We start from the raw sequence: 22,560 nt of genomic DNA, 5'->3' as shown, positions 1-22,560 counted from the left end.
CTAAAATGAAAGAAGTGGTAAGAAAGGAAATACTAAAGCTCCTTGAGGTAGGTATAATTTATCCCGTTCCTGATAGTCAGTGGGTAAGTCCAGTCCATTGTGTCCCTAAGAAGGGAGGTATTACTGTCCTTCCTAATGATAAAGATGAATTGATTCCGCAAAGAATTATTACAGGTTATAGGATGGTAATTGATTTCCGCAAATTAAGTAAGGCTACTAAAAAAGATCATTACCCCTTACCTTTTATCGATCAAATGCTAGAAAGATTATCCAAACATACACATTTTTGCTTTCTAGATGGTTATTCTGGTTTCTCTCAAATACCTGTGTCAGCCAATGATCAATCAAAGACTACTTTTACTTGCCCTTTTGGTACTTTTTCTTATAGACGCATGCCTTTTGGTTTATGTAATGTACCTGCTACCTTTCAAAGATGCATGATGGCTATATTCTCTGACTTTTCTGAAAAGATTTGTGAGGTTTTCATGGACGACTTTTCCGTCTATGGATCCTCTTTTGATGATTGCTTGAGCAACCTTGATCGAGTTTTGCAGAGATGTGAAGAAACTAATCTTGTCTTGAATTGGGAAAAGTGCCACTTTATGGTTAATGAAGGTATTGTCTTGGGGCATAAAGTTTCTGAAAGAGGTATTGAGGTTGATAAAGCCAAGGTTGATGCTATTGAAAAGATGCCATGTCCCAAGGACATCAAAGGTATAAGAAGTTTCCTTGGTCACGCCGGTTTTTATAGGAGGTTCATTAAGGACTTCTCAAAAATTTCTCGGCCTCTGACTAATTTATTGCAAAAAGATATACCATTTGTCTTTGATGATGATTGTGTAGAAGCATTTGAAATACTTAAGAAAGCATTGATCTCTGCACCTATTGTCCAGCCACCTAATCGGAATTTACCCTTTGAAATTATGTGTGATGCTAGTGATTATGCTGTAGGTGCTGTTCTAGGGCAAAGAGTTGATAAGAAATTAAATGTTATTCAATATGCTAGTAAAACTCTAGACAATGCTCAAAGAAATTATGCTACTACTGAAAAAGAATTCTTAGCAGTCGTATTTGCTTGTGATAAGTTCAGACCTTATATTGTTGATTCTAAAGTAACTATTCACATGGATCATGCTGCTATTAAATATCTTATGGAAAAGAAAGATGCTAAACCTAGACTTATTAGATGGGTTCTCTTGCTACAAGAATTTGATTTGCATATTGTTGATAGAAAGGGAGCTGAGAACCCCGTTGCAGACAACTTGTCTAGGTTAGAAAATGTTCTTGACAACCCACTACCTATTGATGATAGCTTTCCTGATGAGCAATTAAATGTCATAAATGCCTCTCGTACTACTCCATGGTATGCTGATTATGCTAATTACATCGTTGCTAAATTTATACCACCTAGTTTCACATACCAGCAAAAGAAAAAAAATTCTATGACTTGAGACATTATTTTTGGGATGACCCACACCTTTATAAAGAAGGAGTAGATGGTGTTATTAGACGTTGTGTACCTGAGCATGAACAGGAAAAGATCCTACGCAAGTGTCACTCCGAAGCTTATGGAGGGCACCACGCTGGAGATAGAACTGCACATAAGGTATTGCAATCCGGTTTTTATTGGCCTACTCTCTTCAAGGATGCCCGTAAGTTTGTCTTATCTTGTGATGAATGTCAAAGAATTGGTAACATTAGTAGACGTCAAGAAATGCCTATGAACTATTCACTTGTTATTGAAGCATTTGATGTTTGGGGCTTTGATTATATGGGACCTTTTCCTGCCTCTAATGGATATACACATATTTTAGTTGCTGTTGATTACGTTACTAAGTGGGTAGAAGCTATTCCAACTAGTAGTGCTGATCATAACACTTCTATTAAAATGCTTAAAGAAGTTATTTTTCCGAGGTTTGGAGTCCCTAGATATTTAATGACTGATGGTGGTTCACATTTTATTCATGGTGCTTTTCGTAAAATGCTTGCTAAGTATGATGTTAATCATAGAATTGCATCTCCTTATCACCCGCAGTCTAGTGGTCAAGTAGATTTGAGTAATAGAGAACTCAAATTAATTTTGCAAAAGACTGTTAATAGATCTAGAAAGAATTGGTCCAAGAAACTTGATGATGCATTATGGGCCTACAGAACTGCATATAAAAATGCTATGGGTATGTCTCCGTATAAAATGGTTTATGCTAAAGCATGTCACTTACCTCTCGAACTAGAACATAAGGCTTATTGGGCTATTAAAGAGCTCAATTATGATTTCAAACTTGCCGGTGAGAAGAGGTTATTTGATATTAGCTCACTTGATGAATGGAGAACCCAAGCTTATGAAAATGCCAAGTTGTTTAAAGAAAAAGTTAAAAGATGGCATGATAAAAGAATACAAAAGCGTGAGTTTAATGTTGGTGATTATGTATTGCTATACAACTCTCGTTTAAGATTTTTTGCAGGAAAACTTCTCTCTAAATGGGAAGGCCCCTACGTTATCGAGGAGGTCTATCGTTCCGGTGCCATAAAAATCAACAACTTCGAAGGCACAAATCTGAAGGTGGTGAACGGTCAAAGAATCAAACATTATATCTCAGGTAATCCCATAAATGTTGAAACCAATGTTATTGAAACCGTAACCCCGGAGGAATACATAAGGGACGCTTTCCGGAACATTTCAGACTCCGAAAAGGAATAGGTATGTGGTACGGTAAGTAAACCAACTCCAAAACAGTTTTTATGGCAATATTTCTCCGTTCTGGAATATTTGGAAAAATAGAAAAATAAGAAGCAGTCCGGGAAGGACACGAGGGCTCCACGAGGGTGGAGGGCGCGCCCTACCCCCTGGGCGCGCCCCCTACCTCGTGGGCACCTCGGGTGCTTTCCGGACTCCGTTTTCTTGCACGATACGTATTTTGGTCGGTAAAAATTCATTATATAATCTCTCGAAGGTTTTGACTCTTGTATCACGCAAATATCCTCTGTTCTTGTTTCGAGCTGTTGCCGCTGCAGATTAGAGCAAGATGTCTTCTCAAGAGTCAGTCGGGGAGAGCCGGGTGTCTCATCCGACATCGAGACCAAGAACAAACAGCGATGCTGACCACTTTGGGCCAGCAACGGATGAAGAGATGGAGGCTGATTTGATGAGGATAGATGCCATGGAGGATCAAGAAGTCACTTCTCGCTTCCGAGCTGGGTTCACGATGGTGGAACTACAGAGCTCAGCTATTCCAAACTCGGTTATCCCTTCCAATGTTAAATTTCTTTCTTATGAAAATATGAAGAAGAGTGTCACTTGTTCTCCCGCAGCTATGCAACACCCTTGGGTGAAAGGGGCTTTAGCCGTTACAGAGAAGCTTCGTAAGGAGATAATGGATCTCAAGCAGCAACTCAATAAGATCGAGGAAGAGAATCGTATCCTGAGGGGCATTATCGCCAAGAATAGTACATCACCATCACCGAAGAAGGAGACATAATCACATGGGTATGGGCACTTGATACGTCTCCAACGTATGTATAATTTTTGATTGCTCCATGCTATATTATCTACTGTTTTGGACATTATTGGGCTTTATTATTCAATTTTATATTTTTTTGGGACTAACCTATTAACCGGAGGCCCAGCCCAGAATTGCTGTTTTTGCCTATTTCAGAGTTTCGCAGAAAAGGAATATTAAATGGAGTCCAAACGAAATGAAACTTTCGGGAACGTGATTTTTAGGAAGATTATGATCCAGGAGACTTGGACCCTACGTCAAGAAACAAAAGAGGAGGCCACGAGGTAGGGGGGCACGCCTACCCCCCAGGGTGCGCCCTCCACCCTTGTGGGCCCCCTGTTGCTCCACCGATGTACTCCTTCCTCCTATATATACCTACGTACCCCCAAACGATCAGATACGGAGCCAAAACCCTAATTCCACCGCCGCAACCTTCTGTACCCACGAGATCCCATCTTGGGGCCTGTTCCGGAGCTCCGCCGGAGGGGGCATCCATCACGGAGGGCTTCTACATCAACACCATAGCCTCTCCGATGAAGTGTGAGTAGTTTATCTCAGACCTTCGGGTCCATAGTTAGTAGCTAGATGGCTTCTTCTCTCTTTTTGGATCTCAATACAATGTTCCCCCCTCTCTCGTGGAGATCTATTCGATGTAATCTTCTTTTTGCGGTGTGTTTGTTGAGACCGATGAATTGTGGGTTTATGATCAATTTTATCTATGAACAATATTTGAATCTTCTCTGAATTCTATTATGTATGATTGGTTATCTTTGCAAGTCTCTTAGAATTATCAGTTTGGTTTGGCCTACTAGATTGATCTTTCTTGCAATGGGAGAAGTGCTTAGCTTTGGGTTCAATCTTGCGGTGTCCTTTCCCAGTGGCAGTAGGGGCAGCAAGGCACGTATTGTATTGTTGCCATCGAGGATAACAAGATGTTTTTTTATCATATTGCATGAATTTATCCCTCTACATCATGTCATCTTGCTTAAGGCGTTACTCTATTTCCATGAACTTAATACTCTAGATGCATGCTGGATAGCGGTTGATGAGTGGAGTAATAGTAGTAGATGCAGGCAGGAGTCGGTCTACTTGTCTCGGACGTGATGCCTATATACATGATCATACCTAGATATTCTCATAACTATGCTCAATTCTGTCAATTGCTCAACAGTAATTCGTTCACCCACCGTAAAATACTTATGCTCTTGAGAGAAGCCACTAGTGAAACCTATGGCCCCCGGGTCTATCTTCATCATATTAATCTTCCAACACTTAGTTATTTCCTTTGCTTTTTTACTTTGCTTTTATTTTACTTTGCATCTTTATCACAAAAATACCAAAAATATTATCCTATCATATCTATCAGATCTCACTCTCGTAAGTGACCGTGAAGGGATTGACAACCCCTTATCGCGTTGGTTGCGAGGATTTATTTGTTTTGTGTAGGTGCGAGGGACTCGCGCGTAGCCTCCTACTGGATTGATACCTTGGTTCTCAAAAACTGAGGGAAATACTTACGCTACTTTGCTGCATCACCCTTTCCTCTTCAAGGGAAAACCTGTTGGAAATATGCCCTAGAGGCAATAATAAATGGTTATTATTATATTTCTTTGTTCATGGTAATTGTCTATTATTCATGCTATAATTGTATTGTCCGGAAATCGTAATACATGTGTGAATACATAGACCACAATGTGTCCCTAGTAAGCCTCTAGTTGACTAGCTCGTTGATCGACAGATAGTAATGGTTTCCTGACTATGGACATTGGATGTCATTGATAACGGGATCACATCATTAGGAGAATGATGTGATGGACAAGACCCAATCCTAAGCATAGCATAAAAGATCGTGTAGTTTTGTTTGCTAGAGCTTTTCCAATGTCAAGTATCTTTTCCTTAGACCATGAGATCATGCAACTCCCGGATACCGTAAGAGTGCTTTGGGTGTACCAAACGTCACAACGTAACTGGGTGACTATAAAGGTGCACTACGGGTATCTCCGAAAGTGTCTGTTGGGTTGGCACGGATCGAGACTGGGATTTGTCACTCCGTGTGACGGAGAGGTATCTCTGGGCCCACTCGGTAATGCATCATCATAATGAGCTCAATGTGACTAAGGCGTTAGTCACGGGATCATGCATTGCGGTACGAGTAAAGAGACTTGCCGGTAACGAGATTGAACAAGGTATTGGGATACCGACGATCGAATCTCGGGCAAGTAACATACCGATTGACAAAGGGAATTGCATATGGATTGATTGAATCCTAGACACCGTGGTTCATCCGATGAGATCATCGTGGAACATGTGGGAGCCAACATGGGTATCCAGATCCCGCTGTTGGTTATTGACCGGAGAGGCGTCTCGGTCATGTCTGCATGTCTCCCGAACCCGTAGGGTCTACACACTTAAGGTCCGGTGACGCTAGGGTTGTAGAGATATATGTATGCGGAAACCCGAAAGTTGTTTGGAGTCCCGGATGAGATCCCGGACGTCACGAGAGGTTCCGGAATGGTCCGGAGGTGAAGAATTATATATAGGAAGTCCAGTTTCGGCCACCGGGAAAGTTTCGGGGGTTACCGGTATTGTACCGGGACCACCGGAAGGGTCCCGGGGGTCCACCGGGTGGGGCCACCTATCCCGGAGGGCCCCGTGGGCTGAAAGTGGAAGGGAACCAGCCCTTAGTGGGCTGGGGCGCCCCCTTGGGCCTCCCCCCATGCGCCTAGGGTTGGGAACCCTAGGGGGGGGGGGAAGCTTCCCCCTTGCCTTGGGGGGCAAGGCAACCCCTTCCCCCCTTGGCCGCCCCCCCCTTGGAGATCCCATCTCCCAGGGCTGGCGCAACCCCCCAGGGGCCTATATAAATGGGGGGGGGGGGAGGGAGGGCAGCACCCTACAGCCTTGGGCGCCTCCCTCCTCCCCTGCAACACCTCTCTCTCTCTCTCGCAGAAGCTCGGCGAAGCCCTCCCGGAGACCCGCTACTTCCACCACCACGCCGTCGTGCTGCTGGATCTCCATCAACCTCTCCTTCCCCCTTGCTGGATCAAGAAGGAGGAGACGTCGCTGCACCGTACGTGTGTTGAACGCGGAGGTGCCGTCCGTTCGGCACTCGGTCATTGGTGATTTGGATCACGGCGAGTACGACTCCGTCATCCACGTTCATTGGAACGCTTCCGCTCGCGATCTACAAGGGTATGTAGATGCACTCCTTTCCCCTCGTTGCTAGTAGACTCCATAGATGCATCTTGGTGAGCGTAGGAAAATTTTAAATTATGCTACGATTCCCAACAGTGGCATCATGAGCCAGGCCTATGCGTAGTTACTATGCACGAGTAGAACACAAAGCAGTTGTGGGCGTTGAGTTTGCCAATTCTTCTTGCCGCTACTAGTCGTTTCTTGTTTCGGCGGCATTGTAGGATGAAGCGGCCCGGACCGACCTTACACGTACGCTTACGTGAGACAGGTTCCACCGACTGACATGCACTAGTTGCATAAGGTGGCTAGCGGGTGTCTGTCTCTCCTACTTTAGTCGGAACGGATTCGATGAAAAGGGTCCTTATGAAGGGTAAATAGAAATTGGCAAATCACGTTGTGGTCATACGTAGGTAAGAAACGTTCTTGCTAGAAACCTACAAACCACGTAAAAACTTGCAACAACAATTAGAGGACGTCTAACTTGTTTTTGCAGCAAGTGCTATGTGATGTGATATGGCCAGAAGATGTGATGAATGATATATGTGATGTATGAGATTGATCATATTCTTGTAATAGGAATCATGACTTGCATGTCGATGAGTATGACAACCGGCAGGAGCCATAGGAGTTGTCTTTATTATTTTGTATGACCTGCGTGTCATTGAATAACGCCATGTAATTTACTTTACTTTGTTGCTAAACGCGTTAGCCATACAAGTAGAAGTAATCGTTGGCGTGACGACTTCATGAAGACACAATGATGGAGATCATGATGATGGAGATCATGGTGTCATGCCGGTGACGAAGATGATCATGGTGCCCCGAAGATGGAGATCAAAGGAGCATGATGATATTGGCCATATCATGTCACTATTTGATTGCATGTGATGTTTATCATGTTTTTGCATCTTATTTGCTTAGAACGACGGTAGTAAGTAAGATGATCCCTTATAATAATTTCAAGAAAGTGTTCACCCTAACTGTGCACCGTTGCGAAGGTTCGTTGTTTCGAAGCACCACGTGATGATCGGGTGTGATAGATTCTAACGTTCGAATACAACGGGTGTTGACGAGCCTAGCATGTACAGACATGGCCTCGGAACACACGCAATACACTTAGGTTGACTTGACGAGCCTAGCATGTACAGACATGGCCTCGGAACACGGAGGACCGAAAGGTCGAGCATGAGTCGTATAGAAGATACGATCAACATGGGGATGTTCACCGATCTTGACTAGTCCGTCTCACGTGATGATCGGACACGGCCTAGTTTAATTCGGATCATGTTTCACTTAGATGACTAGAGGGATGTCTATCTGAGTGGGAGTTCATTAAAAATTTGATTAGATGAACTTAATTATCATGAACTTAGTCTAAAATCTTTACACTATGTCTTGTAGATCAAATGGCCAACGTTGTCCTCAATTTCAACGCGTTCCTAGAGAAAACCAAGCTGAAAGATGATGGCAGCAACTATACGGACTGGGTCCGGAACCTGAGGATCATCCTCATAGTAGCAAAGAAAGATTATGTCTTAGAAGCACCGCTAGGTGAAGCACCAATCCCTGAGAACCAAGACGTTATGAACACTTGGCAGCAGCGTGCTGATGATTACTCCCTCGTTCAGTGCGGCATGCTTTACAGCTTAGAGCCGGGTCTCCAAAAGCGTTTTGAGAAACATGGAGCATATGAGATGTTCGAGGAGCTGAAACTGGTTTTTCAAGCTCATGCCCGGGTCGAGAGATATGATGTCTCCGACAAGTTCTTCAGCTGTAAAATGGAGGAGAATAGTTCTGTTAGTGAGCACATACTCAGAATGTCTGGGTTGCACAACCGCTTGTCTCAGCTGGGAGTTAATCTCCCGGATGACGCGGTCATTGACAGAATCCTCCAGTCGCTTCCACCAAGCTACAAGAGCTTTGTGATGAACTTCAATATGCAGGGGATGGAAAAGACCATTCCTGAGGTATATTCAATGCTGAAATCAGCTGAGGTAGAGATCAGAAAAGAACATCAAGTGTTGATGGTGAATAAAACCACTAAGTTCAAGAAGGGCAAGGGTAAGAAGAACTTCAAGAAGGACAGCAAGGGAGTTGCCGCGCCCGGTAAACCAGTTACCGGGAAGAAGTCAAAGAATGGACCCAAGCCCGAGACTGAGTGCTTTTATTGCAAGGGAAGTGGTCACTGGAAGCGGAACTGCCCCAAAGACTTAGCGGACAAGAAGAAGGCCGGCAACACCAAAGGTATATGTGATATACATGTAATTGATGTGTACCTCACCAGTACTCGTAGTAGCTCCTGGGTATTTGATACCGGTGCGGTTGCTCATATATGTAACTCAAAACAGGAACTACGGAATAAACGGAGATTGGCGAAGGACGAGGTGACGATGCGCGTCGGGAATGGTTCCAAGGTCGATGTGATCGCCGTCGGCACGCTACCTCTGCATCTACCCACGGGATTAGTTTTAAACCTCAATAATTGTTATTTAGTGCCAGCTTTGAGCATGAACATTGTATCTGGATCTCGTTTAATTCGAGATGGCTACTCATTTAAATCCGAGAATAATGGTTGTTCTATTTATTTGAGAGATATGTTTTATGGTCATGCCCCACTGGTCAATGGTTTATTTTTGATGAATCTCGAACGTGATGTTACACATGTTCATAGTGTGAATACCAAAAGATGTAAAGTTGATAACGATAGTCCCACATACTTGTGGCACTGCCGCCTTGGTCACATTGGTGTCAAGCGCATGAAGAAGCTCCATGCAGATGGACTTTTGGAGTCTCTTGATTACGAATCATTTGACACGTGCGAACCATGCCTCATGGGTAAGATGACCAAGACTCCGTTCTCCGGAACAATGGAGCGAGCGACCAACTTATTGGAAATCATACATACCGATGTGTGCGGTCCAATGAGTGTTGAGGCTCGCGGAGGATATCGTTATGTTCTCACTCTCACTGATGATTTAAGTAGATATGGGTATGTCTACCTGATGAAACACAAGTCTGAAACCTTTGAAAAGTTCAAGGAATTTCAGAGTGAAGTTGAGAATCAACGTGACAGAAAAATAAAATTCTTACGATCAGATCGTGGTGGAGAATATTTAAGTCACGAATTTGGTACACACTTAAGGAAATGTGGAATAGTTTCACAACTCACGCCGCCTGGAACACCTCAGAGAAATGGTGTGTCCGAACGTCGTAATCGCACTCTATTGGATATGGTGCGATCTATGATGTCTCTTACCGATTTACCGCTCTCATTTTGGGGCTATGCTTTAGAGACTGCCGCATTCACTTTAAATAGGGCTCCGTCGAAATCCGTTGAGACGACACCGTATGAATTATGGTTTGGGAAGAAACCTAAGCTGTCGTTTCTAAAAGTTTGGGGATGCGATGCTTATGTCAAGAAACTTCAACCTGAAAAGCTCGAACCCAAATCGGAAAAATGCGTCTTCATAGGATACCCTAAGGAAACTATTGGGTATACCTTCTACCTCAGATCCGAAGGCAAGATCTTCGTTGCCAAGAACGGGTCCTTTCTAGAGAAGGAGTTTCTCTCGAAAGAATTGAGTGGGAAGAAAGTGGAACTTGATGAGGTGATAGTCACCCCTTCCGAACCGGAAAGTAACGCAGCGCGGGAAAATGTTCCTGTGGTGCCTACACTGACTGGGGAGGAAGTTAATGATGTTGATCATGAAGCTTCGGATCAAGTTACTACTGAACTTCGTAGGTCCACAAGGACACGTTCCGCACCAGAGTGGTACGGCAACCCTGTCCTGGAAATCATGTTGTTAGACAACGGTGAACCTTCGAACTATGAAGAAGCGATGGCGGGCCCGGATTCCAACAAATGGCTAGAAGCCATGAAATCCGAGATAGGATCCATGTATGAAAACGATGTATGGACTTTGACTGACTTGCCCGATGATCGGCGAGCCATAGAAAACAAATGGATCTTTAAGAAGAAGACGGACGCGGATGGTAATGTGACCATCTACAAAGCTCGACTTGTCGCTAAGGGTTATCGACAAGTTCAAGGGGTTGACTACGATGAGACTTTCTCACCCGTAGCGAAGCTGAAGTCCGTCTGAATCATGTTAGCAATTGCCGCATACTATGATTATGAGATATGGCAGATGGACGTCAAAACGACATTCCTTAACGGCTTCCTTAAGGAAGAGTTGTATATGATGCAGCCGGAAGGTTTTGTCAATCCTAAGAATGCTAACAAAGTATGCAAGCTCCAGCGCTCAATCTATGGGCTGGTGCAAGCATCTCGGAGTTGGAACATTCGCTTTGATGAGATGATCAAAGCGTTTGGGTTTACACAGACTTATGGAGAAGCCTGTGTTTACAAGAAAGTGAGTGGGAGCTCTGTAGCATTTCTCATATTATATGTGGATGACATACTATTGATGGGAAATGATATAGAATTCTTGGAGAGTATAAAGGCCTATTTGAATAAGTGTTTTTCAATGAAGGACCTTGGAGAAGTTGCTTATATATTAGGCATCAAGATCTATAGAGACAGATCAAGACGCCTCATTGGTCTTTCACAGAGTACATACCTTGACAAGATATTGAAGAAGTTCAGTATGGATCAGTCCAAGAAGGGGTTCTTGCCTGTATTGCAAGGTGTGCAATTGAGCACGGCTCAATGCCCGACCACGGCAGAAGATATAGAAGAGATGAGTGTCATCCCCTATGCCTCGGCCATAGGGTCTATTATGTATGCCATGCTGTGTACCAGACCTGATGTAAACCTTGCCATAAGTTTGGTAGGAAGGTACCAAAGTAATCCCGGCAAGGAACACTGGACAGCGGTCAAGAATATCCTGAAGTACCTGAAGAGGACTAAGGATATGTTTCTCGTTTATGGAGGTGACAAAGAGCTCGTCGTAAAGGGTTAGGTCGACGCTAGCTTCGACACAGATCTGGATGACTCGAAGTCACAGACCGGATACGTGTATATTTTGAATGGAGGAGCAGTAAGCTGGTGCAGTTGCAAGCAAAGCGTCGTGGCGGGATCTACATGTGAAGCGGAATACATGGCAGCCTCGGAGGCAGCACAGGAAGCAGTTTGGACGAAGGAGTTCATTACCGACCTAGGGGTGATTCCCAATGCGTCGGGCCCAATGACTCTCTTCTGTGACAACACTGGAGCTATTGCCCTTGCAAAGGAGCCCAGGTTTCATAGGAAGACCAGGCATATCAAGCGTCGCTTCAACTCCATTCGTGAAAGTGTTCAAAATGGAGACATAGATATTTGTAAAGTACATACGGACCTGAATATAGCAGATCCGTTGACTAAACCTCTCCCTAGGGCAAAACATGATCAACACCAGGACGCAATGGGTGTTCGATTCATCACAATGTAACTAGATTATTGACTCTAGTGCAAGTGGGAGACTGTTGGAAATATGCCCTAGAGGCAATAATAAATGGTTATTATTCTATTTCTTTGTTCATGGTAATTGTCTATTATTCATGCTATAATTGTATTGTCCGGAAATCGTAATACATGTGTGAATACATAGACCACAATGTGTCCCTAGTAAGCCTCTAGTTGACTAGCTCGTTGATCGACAGATAGTCATGGTTTCCTGACTATGGACATTGGATGTCATTGATAACGGGATCACATCATTAGGAGAATGATGTGATGGACAAGACCCAATCCTAAGCATAGCATAAAAGATCGTGTAGTTTCGTTTGCTAGAGCTTTTTCAATGTCAAGTATCTTTTCCTTAGACCATGAGATCGTGCAACTCCCGGATACCGTAAGAGTGCTTTGGGTGTGCCAAACGTCACAACGTAACTGGGTGACTATAAAGGTGCACTACGGGTATCTCCGAAAGTGTCTGTTGGGTTGGCACGGATCGAGACTGGGATTTGTCACTCCGTGTGACGGAGAGGTATCTCTGGGCCCACTCGGTAATGCATCATCATAATGAGCTCAATGTGACTAAGGCGTTAGTCACGGGATCATGCATTGCGGTACGAGTAAAGAGACTTGCCGGTAACGAGATTGAACAAGGTATTGGGATACCGACGATCGAATCTCGGGCAAGTAACATACCGATTGACAAAGGGAATTGCATACGGCTTGATTGAATCCTAGACACCGTGGTTCATCCGATGAGATCATCGTGGAACATGTGGGAGCCAACATGGGTATCCAGATCCCGCTGTTGGTTATTGACCGGAGAGGCGTCTCGGTCATGTCTGCATGTCTCCCGAACCCGTAGGGTCTACACACTTAAGGTCCGGTGACGCTAGGGTTGTAGAGATATATGTATGCGGAAACCAGAAAGTTGTTCGGAGTCCCGGATGAGATCCCGGACGTCACGAGAGGTTCCGGAATGGTCCGGAGGTGAAGAATTATATATAGGAAGTCCAGTTTCGGCCACCGGGAAAGTTTCGGGGGTTACCGGTATTGTACCGGGACCACCGGAAGGGTCCCGGGGGTCCACCGGGTGGGGCCACCTATCCCGGAGGGCCCCGTGGGCTGAAAGTGGAAGGGAACCAGCCCTTAGTGGGCTGGGGCGCCCCCTTGGGCCTCCCCCCATGCGCCTAGGGTTGGGAACCCTGGGGGGGGGGGGAGCTTCCCCCTTGCCTTGGGGGGCAAGGCAACCCCTTCCCCCCCTTGGCCGCCGCCCCCCCTTGGAGATCCCATCTCCCAGGGCTGGCGCAACCCCCCAGGGGCCTATATAAAGGGGGGGGGAGGGAGGGCAGCACCCTACAGCCTTGGGCGCCTCCCTCCTCCCCTGCAACACCTCTCTCTCTCTCGCAGAAGCTCGGCGAAGCCCTGCCGGAGACCCGCTACTTCCACCACCACGCCGTCGTGCTGCTGGATCTCCATCAACCTCTCCTTCCCCCTTGCTGGATCAAGAAGGAGGAGACGTCGCTGCACCGTACGTGTGTTGAACGTGGAGGTGCCGTCCGTTCGGCACTCGGTCATCGGTGATTTGGATCACGGCGAGTACGACTCCGTCATCCACGTTCATTGGAACGCTTCCGCTCGCGATCTACAAGGGTATGTAGATGCACTCCTTTCCCCTCGTTGCTAGTAGACTCCATAGATGCATCTTGGTGAGCGTAGGAAAATTTTAAATTATGCTACGATTCCCAACAAAACCAACGCAGTGCTCAAGAGGTAGCAAGAAGGATATCTGGCGCCGTTGCCGGGGAGGTCTACGCAAAAGTCAACATACCAAGTACCCATCACAATCCCTTATCTCCCGCATTACATTATTTTCCATTTGCCTCTCGTTTTCCTCTCCCCCACTTCACCCTTGCCGTTTTTATTCGCCTTCTCCCCGTATGCCTTTTTGTTTGTGTTTCCACGTGCCTTCTATTTGCTTGCATCTTTGCTTGCTAAAAATCTATTGATATGGATCCACTCAAAGTGTTCTACTTGGATCATCTTCGATCCTTATGCGCTCGTGCTGAAACCCCAACTAGCCTAGTTGATGGGAAATCTTTAGATGAGCATGCTCATTTTGTGCGTCACCGTTTGTCTGAAAAAGGGAGACTCTTATGGAATCAAATAAACAAATTGATGTGTTATGCTTGGAATCTTTGTGAAATTTATGATTTTACTTGTTGCTCTGAAAACCCTAAAAAACACCTTCCCTACCTTAGTGATAATGAAATCTTATGTTCTTATGCAAAGGGTGTTTATAGTTACAATGATATCGAACAAATTGAAGAATTTGTTGCTTTTAAGGGTGCTTATGAAGTTGCTTCTTTGATTGAAAAGTATGATATTACTCTCTACGAATCTGAAAATTTTGACATACTTAAATATTGCTATGAAAACTATGCTCATAATGTCTATGTCAAAGAATTTATTGAGAGACTGACTGTTGCTTTGGAAGAAAATAATGATATGCATGAATCTATAGATAATGATGATTCCGATGATTTGATTGAAATATCCCTTGATGAACATGATGCTTGCTATTCTTGTGGCCATGATGCCAATATTTATGAAGATGAATTAGCTATAGTTCCTTATGTTAAACATGAGATCGTTGCTATTGCACCCATACTTGGTAGTTCCTTTGATGAAAAGCATGATTGCAATGATTTTACTATGAATTCTCTTGATGTCAATTGTGCTAATAATATACAAAACCCTAAGCTTGGGGATGCTAGTTTTGCTATGTCCTCTACTTGTTGCAATGATCATGATTGGGGTGATTCTTCTTACGATCTTGAAAATTTACTTACTCCCCATGATGAATATGAGATTGATAATAATGTTTGCAATAATATTGAAAATGGGTTTGGAAGAGTGTCAACTTTAGATCCCACATATTTTGGAAAATGTTCAATCTTATGAAGTTTTTGATAAAAGTGGGTTGGGAGAGGTCATGACTTTAGTTAATGTTAATCCCACTATTTTGGAAGAGTGTCAACTTTGCATACATGTGGATCGTGTTAAGCATATGTTTCGTGATAGCTATATTATTGAATTTGCTTATGATCCTACATATAATTATTATGAGGGAGGAAAATATGGTTGTAGAAATTTTCATGTTGCTAAATTACCTCTCGTTATGTTGAGATTGCTATTGTTTCTTTCCGCTTCCTTGCGTATGCTAGTTTTTGCTTGCCTTGATAATTTGTTTTCCTATAAGATGCCTATGCAAAGGAAGTATGTTAGACTTAGATGTGTTTGTCACGTGTTTTTCGATGCTCTCTTTGTGCCTCAATTCTTGTCTTTCTTGTGAGCATCATTGAAATCTCAATGCCTAGCTAGGGGTGTTAAACGAAAGTGCTTGTTGGGAGGAAACCCAATTTTATTTTAGTTTTTTTTGCTTTTTGCTTATGTTTAGAAATAAATATTTGTTCTAGCCTCTGGTTAGATGTGTTTTTATGTTTTAATTAGTGTTTGTGCCAAGTTAAACCTATAGGATCTTCTTGGATGATAGTTATTTGATCTTGCTGTAATTTCCAGAAACTTTCTGTTCACGAAAATAATTGTTAAAAATCACCAGAACGTGATAAAATACTGATTTCAATTGCTGCTGATCAATAAAAAAATTGTCTAGGTCGTCCTATTTTTTCTGATTTTTTGGATTTCCAGAAGTTTGCGTTAGTTACAGATTACTACAGACTGTTCTGTTTTTGACAGATTCTGTTTTTCGTGTGTTGTTTGCTTATTTTGATGAATCTATGGCTAGTAAAATAGTTTATAAACCATAGAGAAGTTGGAATACAGTAGGTTTAACACCAATATAAATAAAGAATGAGTTCATTACAGTACCTTGAAGTGGTCTTTTGTTTTCTTTCGCTAACAGAGCTCACGAGATTTTCTGTTAAGTTTTGTGTTGTGAAGTTTTCAAATTTTGGGTGAAAGATTTGATGGATTATGGAACAAGGAGTGGCAAGAGCCTAAGCTTGGGGATGCCCATGTCACCCCCAAGATATTCTAAGGACACCATAAAGCCAAAGCTTGGGGATGCCCTGGAAGGCATCCCCTCTTTCGTCTACTTCCATCGGTAACTTTACTTGGAGCTATATTTTTATTCACCACATGATATGTGTTTTGCTTGGAGTGTCTTGTATGATTTGAGTCTTTGCTTTTTAGTTTACCACAATCATCCTTGCTGTACACACCTTTTGAGAGAGCCATACATGATTTGGAATTTATTTGAATACTCTATGTGCTTCACTTATATCTTTTGAGTTATATAGTTTTTCTCTAGTACTTCACTTATATCTTTTAGAGCACGGTGGTGGATTTGTTTTATAGAAACTATTGATATCTCATGCTTCACTTAGATTATTTTGAGAGTCTTAAATAGCATGGTAATTTGGTTAAATAATCCTAATATGCTTGGTATTCAAGATTAGTAAAAACTTTCTTATGAGTGTGTTGAATACTAAGAAAAGTTTGATGCTTGATAATTGTTTTGAGATATAAAGATGGTGATATTAGAGTCATGCTAGTTGAGTAGTTGTGAATTTGAGAAATACTTGTGTTAAAGTTTGTGATCCCCGTGGCATGCACGTATGGTGAACCGTTATGTGATGAAGTCGGAGCATGATTTATTTATTGATTGTCTTCCTTATGAGTGGCGGTCGGGGACGAGCGATGGTCTTTTCCTACCAATCTATCCCCCTAGGAGCATGCGCGTAATACTTTGCTTTGATAACTTGTAGATTTTTGCAATAAGTATATGAGTTCTTTATGACTAATGTTGAGTCCATGGATTATACGCACCCTTCTTCCTTCCACCATTGCTAGCCTCTCTAATACCGCACACTTTTCGCCGGTATCATAAACCCACCATATACCTTCCTCAAAACAGCCACCATACCTACCTATCATGGCATTTCCATAGCCATTCCGAGATATATTGCCATGCAACTTTCCACCGTTCTGTTTATTATGACACGCTCCATCATTGTCATATTGCTTTGCATGATCATGTAGTTGACATCGTATTTGTGGCAAAGCCACCGTTCATAATTCTTTCATACATGTCACTCTTGATTCATTGCATATCCCGGTACACCGCCGGAGGCATTCATATAGAGTCATATTTTGTTCTAAGTATCGAGTTGTAATTGTTGAGTTATAAGAAAATAAAAGTGTGATGATCTTCATTTTTAGAGCATTGTCCCAAGTGAGGAAAGGATGATGGAGACTATGATTCCCCCACGACTCTGGACGAAAAATAATAATAAAAAAAGAGGCCATAAAAAAAGAGGAAAAGGCCTAAATAAAAAAAATGAGAGAAAAAGAGAGAAGGGACAATGTTACTATCCTTTTACCACACTTGTGCTTCAAAGTAGCACCATGATCTTCATGATAGAGAGTCTCTCATTTTGTTACTTTCATATACTAGTGGGAAATTTTCATTATAGAATTTGGCTTGTATATTCCAATGATGGGCTTCCTCAAAATGCCCTAGGTCTTCGTGAGCAAGCGAGTTGGATGCACACCCACTTAGTTTCTTTTGTTGAGCTTTCATATACTTATAGCTCTAGTGCATCCGTTGCATGGCAATCCCTACTCAATCACATTGATATCTATTGATGGGCATCTCCATAGCCCGTTGATACGCCTAGTTGATGTGAGACTATCTTCTCCCTTTTTTGTCTTCTCCACAACCACCATTCTATTCCACATATAGTGCTATATCCATGGCTCACCCTCATGTATTGCGTGAAGATTGAAAAAGTTTGAGAACGTCAAAAGTATGAAACAATTGCTTGGCTTGTCATCGGGGTTGTGCATGATTTAAATACTTTGTGTGGTGAAGATAGAGCATAGCCAGACTATATGATTTTGTAGGGATAACTTTCTTTGGCCATGTTATTTTGAGAAGACATGATTGCTTTGTTAGTGTGCTTGAAGTATTATTATTTTTATGTCAATATTAAACTTTTGTCTTGAATCTTTCGGATCTGAATATTCATACCACAATTAAGAACAATTACATTGAAATTATGCCAAGTAGCACTCCGCATCAAACATTATGTTTTTATCATTTACCTACTCGAGGACGAGCAGGAATTAAGCTTGGGGATGCCTGATACGTCTCCAACGTATCTATAATTTTTGATTGCTCCATGCTATATTATCTACTGTTTTGGACATTATTGGGCTTTATTATTCACTTTTATATTATTTTTTGGGACTAACCAATTAACCGGAGGCCCAGCCCAGAATTGCTGTTTTTTTGCCTATTTCAGAGTTTCACAGAAAAGGAATATCAAACGGAGTCCAAACGGAATGAAACCTTCGGGAACGTGATTTTTAGGAAGATTATGATCCAGGAGACTTGGACCCTACGTCAAGAAACAAAAGAGGAGGCCACGAGGTAGGGGGGCGCGCCTACCCCCCAGGGCGCGCCCTCAACCCTCGTGGGCCCCCTGTTGCTCCACCGACGTACTCCTTCCTCCTATATATACCTACGTACCCCCAAACGATCAGATATGGAGCCAAAAACCTAATTCCACCGCTGCAAACTTCTGTACCCACGAGATCCCATCTTGGGGCCTGTTCCGGAGCTCCGCCGGAGGGGGCATCCATCACGGAGGGCTTCTACATCAACACCATAGCCTCTCCGATGAAGTGTGAGTAGTTTATCTCAGACCTTCGGGTCCATAGTTAGTAGCTAGATGGCTTCTTCTCTCTTTTTGGATCTCAATACAATGTTCCCCCCTCTCTCATGGAGATCTATTCGATGTAATCTTCTTTTTGCGGTGTGTTTGTTGAGACCGATGAATTGTGGGTTTATGATCAAGTTTATCTATGAACAATATTTGAATCTTCTCTGAATTCTTTTATGTATGATTGGTTATCTTTGCAAGTCTCTTCGAATTATCAGTTTGGTTTGGCCTACTAGATTGATCTTTCTTGCAATGGGAGAGGTGCTTAGCTTTGGGTTCAATCTTGCGGTGTCCTTTCCCAGTGACAGTAGGGGCGGCAAGGCACGTATTGTATTGTTGCCATCGAGGATAACAAGATGGGGTTTTTATCATATTGCATGAATTTATCCCTCTACATCATGTCATCTTGCTTAAGGCGTTACTCTGTTTCCATGAACTTAATACTCTAGATGCATGCTGGATAGCGGTCGATGAGTGGAGTAATAGTAGTAGATGCAGGCAGGAGTCGGTCTACTTGTCTCGGACGTGATGCCTATATACATGATCATACCTAGATATTCTCATAACTATGCTCAATTCTGTCAATTGCTCAACAGTAATTCGTTCACCCACCGCAAAATACTTATGCTCTTGAGAAAAGCCACTAGTGAAACCTATGGCCCCTGGGTCTATCTTCATCATATTAATCTTCCAACACTTAGTTATTTCCTTTGCTTTTTACTTTGCTTTTATTTTACTTTGCATCTTTATCACAAAAATTCCAAAAATATTATCCTATCATATCTATCAGATCTCACTCTCGTAAGTGACCGTGAAGGGATTGATAACCCCTTATCGCGTTGGTTGCGAGGATTTATTTGTTTTGTGTAGGTGCGAGGGACTCGCGCGTAGCCTCCTATTGGATTGATACCTTGGTTCTCAAAAACTGAGGGAAATACTTACGCTACTTTGCTGCATCACCCTTTCCTCTTCAAGGGAAAACCAACGCAGTGCTCAAGAGGTAGCAGCACTCCCCTTGGGAACTGCCAAGCTTGGGGGAGATGCCCCGGTATCGTATCACCATCACACTCCTATCTTTACCGTTTTTCTTAGTTTGATCCTTTTAATAGTATCTTGATCTAGTAGAATAAAAGTTTATGGCATGATCTAGTTATGAGTTTTGCTTTATGATCTCTCTATGTAATCGAGTCCGTGAGCTATATAATAAAGATTAGTGTTGAGTCAAGGGCTTGATTATTTTGCCATGATCTTGAGTGAATAAAAGAAAAGAGAAAAGAATAAAAAGGAACAAAGAGATCATATTGATCTTATTGAGAGTAATGACTTCACATAGAAAGAGTATGATGATTAAAAGTTGTTGGGAGTTGGCAAACATAGCTTTGGTCATCGTTGCAATTAATAGGAAGTAATAAAGAAAGAGAGGTTTCACATATAAATATACTATCATAGACATCTTTTATGATTGGGAGCACTCATTAAAATATGACATGCTAAAGAGTTGATGTTGGACAAGGAAGACAACGTAATGGGTTATGTTTTCTTATATCTGAGATAAAGTATATTGTCATGGATCATCCAACATGTTGAGCTTGCCTTTCCCCCTCATGCTAGCCAAATTCCTTGCACCAAGTAGAGATACTACTTGTGCTTCCAAAAACCCTTAAACCAGTTTTGCCATGAGAGTCCACCATATCTACCTATGGATTGAGTAAGATCCTTCAAGTAAGTTGTCATCGGTGCAAGCAATAAAAATTGCTCTCTAAATATGTATGATTGATTGGTGTGGAGGAAATAAGCTTTATACAATCTTGTGATGTGGAAGAAATAAAAGTGATGGACTGCATAATAAAGGTTCATATCACAAGTGGCAATATAAAGTGATGTTCTTCCGCATTGAGATTTTGTGCATCCAACCATAAAAGTGCATGGCAACCTCTGCTTCCCTCTGCGAAGGGCCTATCTTTTATTATTATCTTCTACCTTATGCAAGAGTCATGGTGATCTTCACCTTTCCTTTTTATATTTATCCTTTGGCAAGCACAGGGTGTTGGAAAGATCCTGATATATATATATATATATATATATATATATATATATATATATATATATATATATATATATATATATCTAATTGGATGTGGGTTAGCATGAACTATTATTGTTGACATTACCCTTGAGGTAAAAGGTTGGGAGGCGAAACTATAAGTCCTATCTTTCTCTGTGTCCGATTAAAACTCCGTAACCACAAGTATTGTGTGAGTGTTAGCAATTATGAAAGACTAAATGATATTTGAGTATGTGGACTTGCTAGGAAGCTCTGACATAGACTGTTTTTGATGTTATGATAAATTGCAATTACTTCAATGACTGAGATTATAGTTTGTTAGTTCTCAATAAAGTTTCTGATTCATACTTTGTGTTGTGAATAGATTATTACTTGAGCATAAGAAATCATATGACAATATCCATATATGTTGCTATTATGAGAATAATCATGATGCCCTCATGTCCGTATTTTATTTTATCGACACCTCTACCTCTAAACATGTGGACATATTTATTGTTATCGGCTTCCGCTTGAGGACAAGCAAGGTCTAAGCTTGGGGGAGTTGATACGTCCATTTTGCATCATGCTTTTATATTGATATTTATTGCATTATGGGCTGTTATTACACGTTATGTCACAATACTTATGTCTATTCTCTCTTATTTTACAATGTCTACATAAGGAGGGAGAATGCCGGCAACTGGAATTCTGGGCTGGAAAAGGAGCAAATATTAGAGACCTATTCTGCACAACTCCAAAAGTCCTGAAACTCCATGAAAGTTATTTTTGGAAATAATAAAAAATACTGAGCAGAAGAAATACGTCAGGGGGGCCACTACCTGTCCACGAGGGTGGGGGCGCGCCCTACCCCCCAGGGCGCGCCCCCAGCCTCGTGGGCCCCCTGTTGGTCCTCCGGTGGCCATCTTCTGCTATATGAAGTCTTTCGTCCAGGAAAAAAAAATCATAAGCAACCTTTCGGGACGAGACTCCGCCGCCACGAGGCGGAACCTTGGCGGAACCAATCTAGGGCTCCGGCAGAGCTGTTCTGCCGGGGACACTTCCCTCCGGGAGGGGGAAATCATCGCCATCGTCATCACCAACGCTCCTCTCATCGGGAGAGGGCAATCTCCATCAACATCTTCACCAGCACCATCTCCTCTCAAACCCTAGTTCATCTCTTGTATCCAATTCTTGTCTCAAAGTCTGGGATTGGTACTGTAGGTTGCTAGTAGTGTTGATTACTCCTTGTAGTTGATGCTAGTTGGTTTATTTGGTGGAAGATCATATGTTCAGATCCTATATGCATATTAATACCCCTCTAATTATGAACATGAATATGCTTTGTGAGTAGTTACGTTTGTTCCTGAGGACATGGGAGAAGTCTTGCTATTAGTAGTCATGTGAATTTGGTATTCGTTCGATATTTTGATGAGATGTATGTTGTCTATCCTCTAGTGGTGTTATGTGAACGTTGACTACATAACACTTCACCATTATTTGGGCCTAGAGGAAGGCATTGGGAAGTAATAAGTAGATGATGGGTTGCTAGAGTGACAGAAGCTTAAACCCTAGTTTATGCGTTGCTTCGTAAGGGGCTGATTTGGATCCATATGTTTCATGCTATGGTTAGGTTTACCTTAATACTTTTGTTGTAGTTGCGGATGCTTGCAATAGAGGTTA

Source organism: Aegilops tauschii, chromosome 3 (assembly GCF_002575655.3).
Source record: "Aegilops tauschii subsp. strangulata cultivar AL8/78 chromosome 3, Aet v6.0, whole genome shotgun sequence".
NCBI classification, from domain to species: Eukaryota; Viridiplantae; Streptophyta; class Magnoliopsida; order Poales; family Poaceae; genus Aegilops; species Aegilops tauschii.
Note: the sequence above shows the minus strand (reverse complement) of the source record.